Source organism: Tachysurus vachellii, chromosome 23 (genome assembly GCF_030014155.1).
Source record: "Tachysurus vachellii isolate PV-2020 chromosome 23, HZAU_Pvac_v1, whole genome shotgun sequence".
Classification (NCBI taxonomy): Eukaryota; Metazoa; Chordata; class Actinopteri; order Siluriformes; family Bagridae; genus Tachysurus; species Tachysurus vachellii.
This window is the reverse complement of record NC_083482.1, coordinates 9,458,841-9,467,874: the sequence shown is the minus strand read 5'-3', so window position 1 is coordinate 9,467,874 and position 9,034 is coordinate 9,458,841. Positions and strand designations below refer to the sequence as shown.

General features: G+C 35.8%; 1 long non-coding RNA gene across 1 annotated transcript; it reads left to right on the top strand.

The window, feature by feature from the left end:
- Nucleotides 1-7,039: 7,039 nt before the first annotated feature.
- Nucleotides 7,040-8,441, top strand: LOC132839029 (uncharacterized). The gene is made up of 3 exons (XR_009647685.1): nucleotides 7,040-7,360; nucleotides 7,436-7,488; nucleotides 8,169-8,441. It is a non-coding gene; the product is annotated as an uncharacterized LOC132839029 (long non-coding RNA).
- The last annotated feature ends 593 nt before the right edge of the window (nucleotides 8,442-9,034 follow it).

The window sequence follows — 9,034 nt, the reverse complement described above, 5'->3', positions numbered from 1 at the left end:
CAAGCTGGGAGAAAGGAAATAAAAAAGACAGCATCGAAGTGATGCATTGGTGAAAAATATGGCAAATGATATAAGAAGATTAGGGAGATCAGTGGAGGCAGTTACACATGAAGCAGATGGGTTATGACAGAATGAACAGACAAGCTGAAAAGGATCTAGACATGAGGTGAATGAGAGAAGATCAGACAAAATGAAGAAAGAAAGGAAGAAAAAGGGGTTGAGTGGAAGACTGAAAATAAAAAGCGAGAGGTCAGAAGAAGCTAAAGAGAAAATGGCACAAAGTGGAATAAAGTAAAAGGTGAACAATATGGAAAGTGATGGTAGAAAGATAGAACGGATAAAAGGACTCGAAGGTAGCAGGGAACTATGCGAGAAGTGAAAGCATTAACTGTTGTTGGAGGTGTCAGGGTTCTTTGAACCCAAAAAAAGGAAGGAGGAGAGGAATGGTAAAACAGGAATACACATTTTAATGAGCCCTACATAAATCCTCTTCAGTTTTATACTAATTAATCTTCCGCTGTTAAATGCCTGGATTCTTCCTGAAGTCTAATACATAAAACATAAACATCACATCGTGGCATATCAGTTCACTCTTGTTTCAAATGCTGTCTTTCAAAATCATTGGCTTCTCTGGATGTTTAAAGCAATAAATATCCATCTTACTGAAAGAGAATAGAAAATAACTTGGATTGGGATTGGATTGGATTATGATAATATTCCAAGTCCCTAAATTTGTGCTGCTTCTTCAAGAGGCTAGACACTGTGCAAATTTAAAACATTTTTATTAAAGACCTGGAAGCATACTGAAACAGAATCCTGGTAAATAAAAATGATTAAAAAAAATTAGGAAAAGGTCAATTTCAGTACATTTGTGATTATTATAATGAATGTTCATTCATTCATTTTTAGTTAATCCAACTTTACCCTGGTTAATGTTGTGGTGAAACCAGTGCCTACATCTTTACACAAACTCTACAGCCTTCTTCTGTTTGACAAAAGGTCAGGACGTAAGCATTCATGCCCTTGCACCCTTGTGCCATGGCCGCGTAACAGTTTTTTCCGTTCCTTATATTTCTTGAGGAGCATCCAATCTTCATTATCTGGGTATTGAAGATACCACATATGTTGTTGTACATACTGTACTTACATAGATGAAAAAGCCGCGGTACGCTGCGGCACGAATTGCCGAATGCCGCGGTAGAAGACGTTCGTACTTAAAGGCCACATCTGTAGGAAATAGGAGCCTTTATTATCACCACATATACATACTGTAACAGCACAGTGGAATTCTTTTCTTTGCATATTCCAACTGAGGAGGTTGGGGTCGGAGCGCAGGACTATGATGCAAGACTAGGGTTAAGGACTATGATGCAGGATGCCCTTGTTCAAGGGCACAACATTGGCAGCTTGGCAGTGCTGGGTCTTGAACCCCGATCAACCACCCAGAGCCTTAACCACTTGAGCCACCATGGCCGCAAACATCCATCCATCCATCCATCCATCCATCCATCCATACATACATACATACATACATACATATATACATACATACATAAAATGCCAGGAGGACATATATAAACAAAGCTTATATACAGTATATAAAAAAATATATAGTATCTTTATATACAGTATTGTATAGTATATTATCTCTATATATTGTATCTCTCTCTCTCTCTCTCTCTCTCTCTCTATTTTCTTTATAGTTAGTATCAAAAACACCATTAAGAACGTTTTATAACACATTATTTAGACAGAATACTAAGTCAGCACTGTATATTTTCAGAGTTTCAGATGAATATCTTTTACTAAGTAATGGACGTCACAATTGTTTTTAACAAGACACAGACACTGTCAGCAAGTGAAGATTTAACTCTTAATAATATATACGTGTAAGTAACCAAAATGTATGAACTTGAAAAACATTTCTCTAAGAAATAATTATATTCACACACCTGTCACGACATTATCATGTTTTAATATTAGTTTTGTAACTCTGTTACGTTAAGCTGTATCTTCTGCCTGGTCTTTGTGTCCAGTTGTTTTTTGTTTTTTTGTTTTGTTTTTAATATCAGATGTGCCAAATACTGTATGCTCGGGGTATTAACCATGACGATGCATGCTTACCTAGTATATTTGTTTATTTCATAAAGCACTTCATTTCACAGAGAACGGAGTACAAAAGAGACCAGGCTGTACACAGTAACAATCCCGGACAGCACATTTGCCATTAATATCTTTGATAACCTGAGATGTGATCTGAGATGCAAACACATCTGTGATACACCTGAGCATGAGCATTCGCTGCAAAAAAAATGGAATTTTCACTTAGTGTCAAGGAAAGTGTTTAATACGACACTGCAGTTCCCACAGAGCAATGTTGGGGACAACAATCTTAGATCTGGCAAAATTACTAACAAGAAAATAGCAGACAGAGAAAAAAATAAATAAAACAGATTTCTACCACAAGAACTGTATTTTAGCGGACGAGCTCAGTGCTAACAGCCTGAATGATAAAACCTTTTGTGTAAACTATGGCACAGCAGGAAACACATTTTTAATTATTATTTTTAGCTCTATTTTTTATTTATTTTTAATTTATATATAGATATACTGGGGGGCACGGTGGCTTAGTGGTTAGCACGTTCGCCTCACACCTCCAGGGTTGGGGGTTCGATTCCCGCCTCCGCCTTGTGTGTGTGGAGTTTGCATGTTCTCGTGCCTCGGGGGTTTCCTCCGGGTACTCCGGTTTCCTCCCCCGGTCCAAAGACATGCATGGTAGGTTGATTGGCATCTCTGGAAAATTGTCCGTAGTGTGTGATTGCGTGAGTGAATGAGAGTGTGTGTGCGCCCTGCGATGGGTTGGCACTCCGTCCAGGGTGTATCCTGCCTTGATGCCCGATGACGCCTGAGATAGGCACAGGCTCCCCGTGACCCGAGATAGTTCGGATAAACGGTAGAAGATGAATGAATGAATGAATGAATATAGATATACTTTATATTTATATATACATTTATATATTAAACTATATTTAGATATAGATTAAACCAAAGCATCTTATGAATCTTAAGCAAAGCTTTCCACAATGTCAGATTTCTGAGCTATGGCAACGTAGATGTCTACATCTACGTCATTGTTCTTAACAAGACAAGTCTGAGAAATATATAAACACAGTTTATATCTGCTCAATCTTTTTTGGTCAGAGATCCAGTTAACAATAAAAATCCACCATGCAGCCATCATATTAGAACAAACCTTTAAAACTTTAATGTATCCTGGAAGCATTTCTTCTTTATTCCAGAATTTTCAGCTGACAGAATACATTAGCATCAAAGTTTTTCATTTATTTATAGGAATGTTATTGAGGTTTGAATTAGATATATTTTCTTTTATCCAATTGTCTTTGATAAGCTGTGATTTAAAAAAAAATCTGTTTGTTGAAAAATCAAAGACCTATGCTGTGCTATGCTTCATGAATCACCCTTAATGCTAAACCTTGGTATAAAGTTGGTATACAGTAAGGTTATGTGTGCATGCTGGGAAAAATGGCATGTATTGCAAGTGAAATTGCATCAGGATCGATGCAAAAAAATTAAATAAATGTTAGAAGCAACATTAGGAGAGAGAGAGAGAGAGAGAGAGAGAGAGAGAGAGTAATGAGAAAGATGTGCTTAATTAATTGAACAATTACCACGATTAACATTAATAATTTCTCTCACTCTCTCTCTCACTCTCTCTCTCTCTCTCTCTCTCTCTCTCTCTCTCTCTCACACACACACACACTCACCTGTCTCACCTACCATCCCCTGATAGAGAGAGCACAGTGATATACTGTACTGTACTGTATGTGCATGCACACGAAACACAAATGAGTATTGTGCCCTTTTCCATTCACATCATACATTCTCACTGTAGGCTGAGCCACCCCAACCCCCCCGCCCCCGAAGGGCTAAAATCCACAATCGCCCTTGCCCTGTTTGTATATTTCTATTACAGTTACATAAAGGATGAAGCATTCCCCCACCGTAGCTCATACATTATTGACTACCACATAAAACTGTGCTGCTCTGGTCCATAAGAAGCACTGGGAGTTCTTCATAGAGATACTTATATTCAAGCTGTAGTGTGCACTGATCTAAAGAATTCCTTCTTTCATCTCCCAGACCAAGAAGGCATCATTATCTACACGTTTATATGGTTTCATTTAATAAACTCCATTTTCTGGTCTATAAATTCATAAATTCAGGTTTATATTAAAATGGAACTATCTGACATGAAGAAACATTTAATCATTTACTAGACACACAATAATTAGATTTTAGCTTCTTTTTTCCTCTGAACGCAAATGTCTTACAGTGTAGGTGCCTGATGTAGTGTTGTAAGCCTTAATCCCATCTTGATCCTTTTTGTTATGTATTTCTAGTCTTTATAACTGTATAAAAAAAACGGTATCTCCTTTATCCTGGTCAATGTCACTGAAAATGGGCTCCAGGTGGGAATGGATAGAAAAACCATGGTGTCACACTCCTTCACACTTAGGGGCAATCTAGAGTCACTTATCCATTTAAACTTAAAGAACTCACAAGTAAAGACAATGGATCACTTTACATTTCATTTCAATAAACTTGTACACAGGTTCAAAATTCAAAACAGAGTTAAAGACAAGAAAGAAGTTCAACATAACTTAATGGGGCTATCATGATTTACTGTGCAGATTTATTCCTGCTTTATTTCTTTTCTGCATCATTACATTTTTAGGCAACATTTTTAGGTGTTTGAAGTCATCAGAAGACCTTTTTTTTTAAAAAAAAAAAATAATAATCCCACATCCACCGACTTAATCAGTCTTCTTTACTCCTAGAGTTTAAAGAATCTCATCTTCTCCCACAGTTATTATTATTATTATTATTATTATTATTATTATTATTATTATTATTATTATTATTATTATTATTTATTTGTTTAATTAATTTTTAATTAGTTTTTTTATTGCTTGGGAATTAATTTTATAAAAAATGTAGTCGATTGTTCCAGAATATGTAGACAAATTAACAGTTTATCTAGTGGTTAGCACGTTCGCCTCACACCTCCAGGGTCGAGGTTCGATTCCCGCCTCCACCTTGTGTGTGCGCGTGTGTGCGCGTGTGTGTGTGTGCTCCCCGTGCCTCGGGGGTTTCCTCCGGGTACTCCGGTTTCCTCCCCACCCCCGGTCCAAAGACATGCATGGTAGGTTGATTGGTATCTCTGGAATTGTCCCTAGAGTGTGTGTGTGTGCGCGCGCGCCCTGCGATGGGTTGGCATGCCATCCAGGGTGTATCCTGCCTTGATGCCCAATGACGCCTGAGATTTGGGGATAGATAGTGAGACGTTTTTAAATGTTGAGTCTATGAAGCCTATTATGGATTTAACAAATTGCACCATTGTGGAAACAGAATGCATCGTTGCAAAGCAATATATCTCCAGAATTAAGACAGAGGAAAGTCAACAGAAAATGACGGTTATGAGACTTCTTTCTGAACAACACAAAGTTCTGGAAGCTATGCCCAGTGTTTTGTCTGTGCTAAAAGTTGCGGTCACGTTCGGGGCCTCCACTGGCATGTGTGAGAACTCCTTCTCGGCACTAAAGAACGTCTTTACGTACCACAGACGACCAATGAGCCACACTCGTAAGTCTCAACTCGTGCATCTTGCATTTGAGCGGGACTTTACGAAAAAATTTCGCCATTCGTTGTAGGACCTTGTTCTTCAAAAATGTAATTCCTCCTCTCGTCGCCTGCAGCTCTTCTAAAGGTAAGATGCCTTTTTGCTTTAGTACGTTTGGTTATATGGTAATTTGCGCGTGTTTTCGCGAGTCTTGCACTTTAGAGTCATGATAAATTATAGTTTACAGTGAGTGACATGTTTAATATTTTATTATGTTTATTGAAGTTTAATAATAGTAATAGTATGTGAACGAGATAGCCCCCCCCCCAGTTAAACATGAGGCCCCCTCATTCTCTATTCTCTGGCGCCGACACTGGCTGTAGCTCCAGATTTTATGTTTTAATGGATCACAATTCCAGATTTTATTTCCATTTTATTTGTAATCATACGAACAATATTAAATGCAAAAATCCATCTTTAACAAAATTCCATTTATTACAGATGTAGGCATATGTGTGTGTGTGTGTGTGTGTGTGTGTGTGTGTGTGTGTGTGTGTGTGTGTATGTGCGTGTGTGTGTTGGGATACATTTCTGTTTTCAAGAACATTTTCTTCATATTTCTTTATTACAGTTTGTATACTGTTTTATTTATTTATTTATTTATTTATTTATTTATTTATTTGTTTGTTTGTTTGTTTGTTTGTTTGTTTGTTTTTTATTTATTTCAGTTATTTTCAAATCTTTCCTCAAGGCACTTCTCAAGGCTTCCAATAACAAATACCACAGATTCCATCATGCACACAAAATGTATTTGCTAGATTCCTTCACTTGCACAGACAAGAGACTTTGACTAATCAATGTGTAATTAAGATGAACTGGGGTGGGGACGAATTAAAAAATAGATGAAATTGCTGAGAGTTTTCACAATTTTGTTTTTCTTTAAACAAAATATCTTTTGATTTGTAATTCAATAAATGTGAGTTTCATTTTGGTCTATTATAAGTCGTGTATCAGTAGTTACCTGAAATTTGAAAAGATCTAATTACAGAAAATAATTTTCTTGAAAAGGTATAATATGACTAAATAGAACAAGAATAAACTTTCAATGTTATTAATTGGCAAATGAAATGTCTGTATAAACTCTTTTCTTTCTGAGCTAATGTCTCTGGTTCCAGGTTGGTGAAATCCCTCAGGACAAGAATGAGCCAGAATTTTAAATTCAAGTGTCTAGTGTACAAAAAGTCTCAAAAGCACACCACAGATTAATGAATATTTACAACATATACACAGCTCTTAGCTAGTTTTCCATCTACTGCATAGACCATAATAAAAATAACAATAACTCAAAATAGCACTAGAACAGCATATCACTCAGCTCCCCTACAATCAATGTACACTCTAAAAAACGATTCGTTGGCTGAACAACCATTACTTTTAAAAATAAATAAACTAAACACAAATAACAAAGTAATTTTAACTTTCCAACCTCTACTTAGCATATATAGTGTCTGTAACATAAATATATAAGTTACAAGGTGAACCTAAATGTATGCATAAATATAATGAAAAAACATAAGTCACGTCAACTAGTATTAAAATTGCATCAAAACTAAGTAATTATAACATAATATTTTAAGTTTGACTGTGAGCCACGTGATATGCAAATCTGGAAAAAACTGGAGCCATTTTGTGATGCACATGTGAAGACGGTGGAAAGAGGTAAGCTTAACTTTCAATAAACTAAGCAAAATATTCGATTTTGAGGTTTTGAAATTAATAAACACTTGTTTGTAGTGTTAGATGAAGATATTTTCTGAAACGCAAAGAGACGAAGACGCTGAAAAGAGGTAAGATTTGTCGTTTTAACGTACATTCGTTTATTTGTGTTTGCGTTTGTGGTCAAGAAAGAAACTTTTTTAAATTGAATTTCTGAATTACGAATTTAGCTTCAACAATTAGAAACGTGTTACTTGAATACTTATGAAAGTCCAGTTTGTACAAGTAAGTTATTGTATGAAAGGGGGAACGAGTGTGCACGCGATTGTCAACCTAAAAGCAGTGTGCCTCCATCGAATGAATGTTCTAGTGGTTAATTTGTTTATTTCAGAGGTATATGACCATGCATCGCGTTGGCATGTTTGCATTAAGATAAGGGCGAATTCTGACGAATCTGTTCCCGCCCTGCTCCGTGTAACGCTTTGCAGTTCTTTGTTCAATTACCACCTTGGCTTGAAACTTAACTTTTCTTATAATAATGAGAAACTTCTACGCATGCGTAAATGCGGAGCAGAAGGGCGTGACACGCTTCCGACATCCGCTGGTCTCAGCATAGCACATTATGCAAAAACGTGATCTATTATTATCTTTAAATAACAGTATTGATAAATTACCAGTATATGAGTATTTTGCCAAAAAAAGGTGATGCGTCATTAGTATATACAATCTTTTACTGAAAAGGTCTATGCTAGTAAGACTCTGCAATGTCTTGCCTATTCATACTAAATATAAAACTTTTTTCTCTTTCTAGCTCAGAGCAAGAAAGTGTTGCAAAGGGGGCAGCATCAAGGAAGTGTCCTGTTTGTTTTTTTGTTCAAAATTTGTTAATTTGACACATTTGTTGTACATTCATGATGTGTGGTTTTAGGCTTCACCATTGTATTGCAGCCTGTTTCAAAAAATAAAGTGAAATGCTTTATTTTGTGTGATTTGCATGTGTAATTTATTTTAGTGAAGTGACATGGTGACCCATACTAGGAATTTGTGCTCTGCGTTTAACCCATTCAAGCAGCAGTGCAGTATGCAGACCAATAGCTGATGATCTAAAATAACTTAAAATTTTACATTGGTTCAACTCAATTAATTATCTTTTTTTAACATAAATGAGCTTAAATTTTAAGTTAACTTAACTTGCAGTTACTTAGCAGATTCTACCATGTTACTTATATTTTTAAGTAAACAATGTTGAGTGTACCCAAAAATTTAAGTACATATAACAACAGTTTTCTTGTTAATTTTAAGTAATTTTTTTCCAAGTTGGGTTTACTTAAAAAGTGTGATGCAAAAATGGTGCATACATATTTTAAGTAAATCCAACACATCATTTTTTAGAGTGTAGGTAAGATTCGTGCTTAATAAAGCTGAGGTTCTGCCCACATTGAATGTACAATTCAAGGGGTAGATATTATGTAATTGAGAGCATCTTTTACAAAATAGACAGTATACTTTGTTGTATACGTACAGATATATGTATATGTATATGTATATGTATACGTACGTATATATAAAAAAACTATAGTAAAAGTAACATTCACATCATCTTACCATGTGGATATTGATTTCCTCAAATGAACAATCAAATTATACCAATCACATCTAATTATTTTTTTATACAGC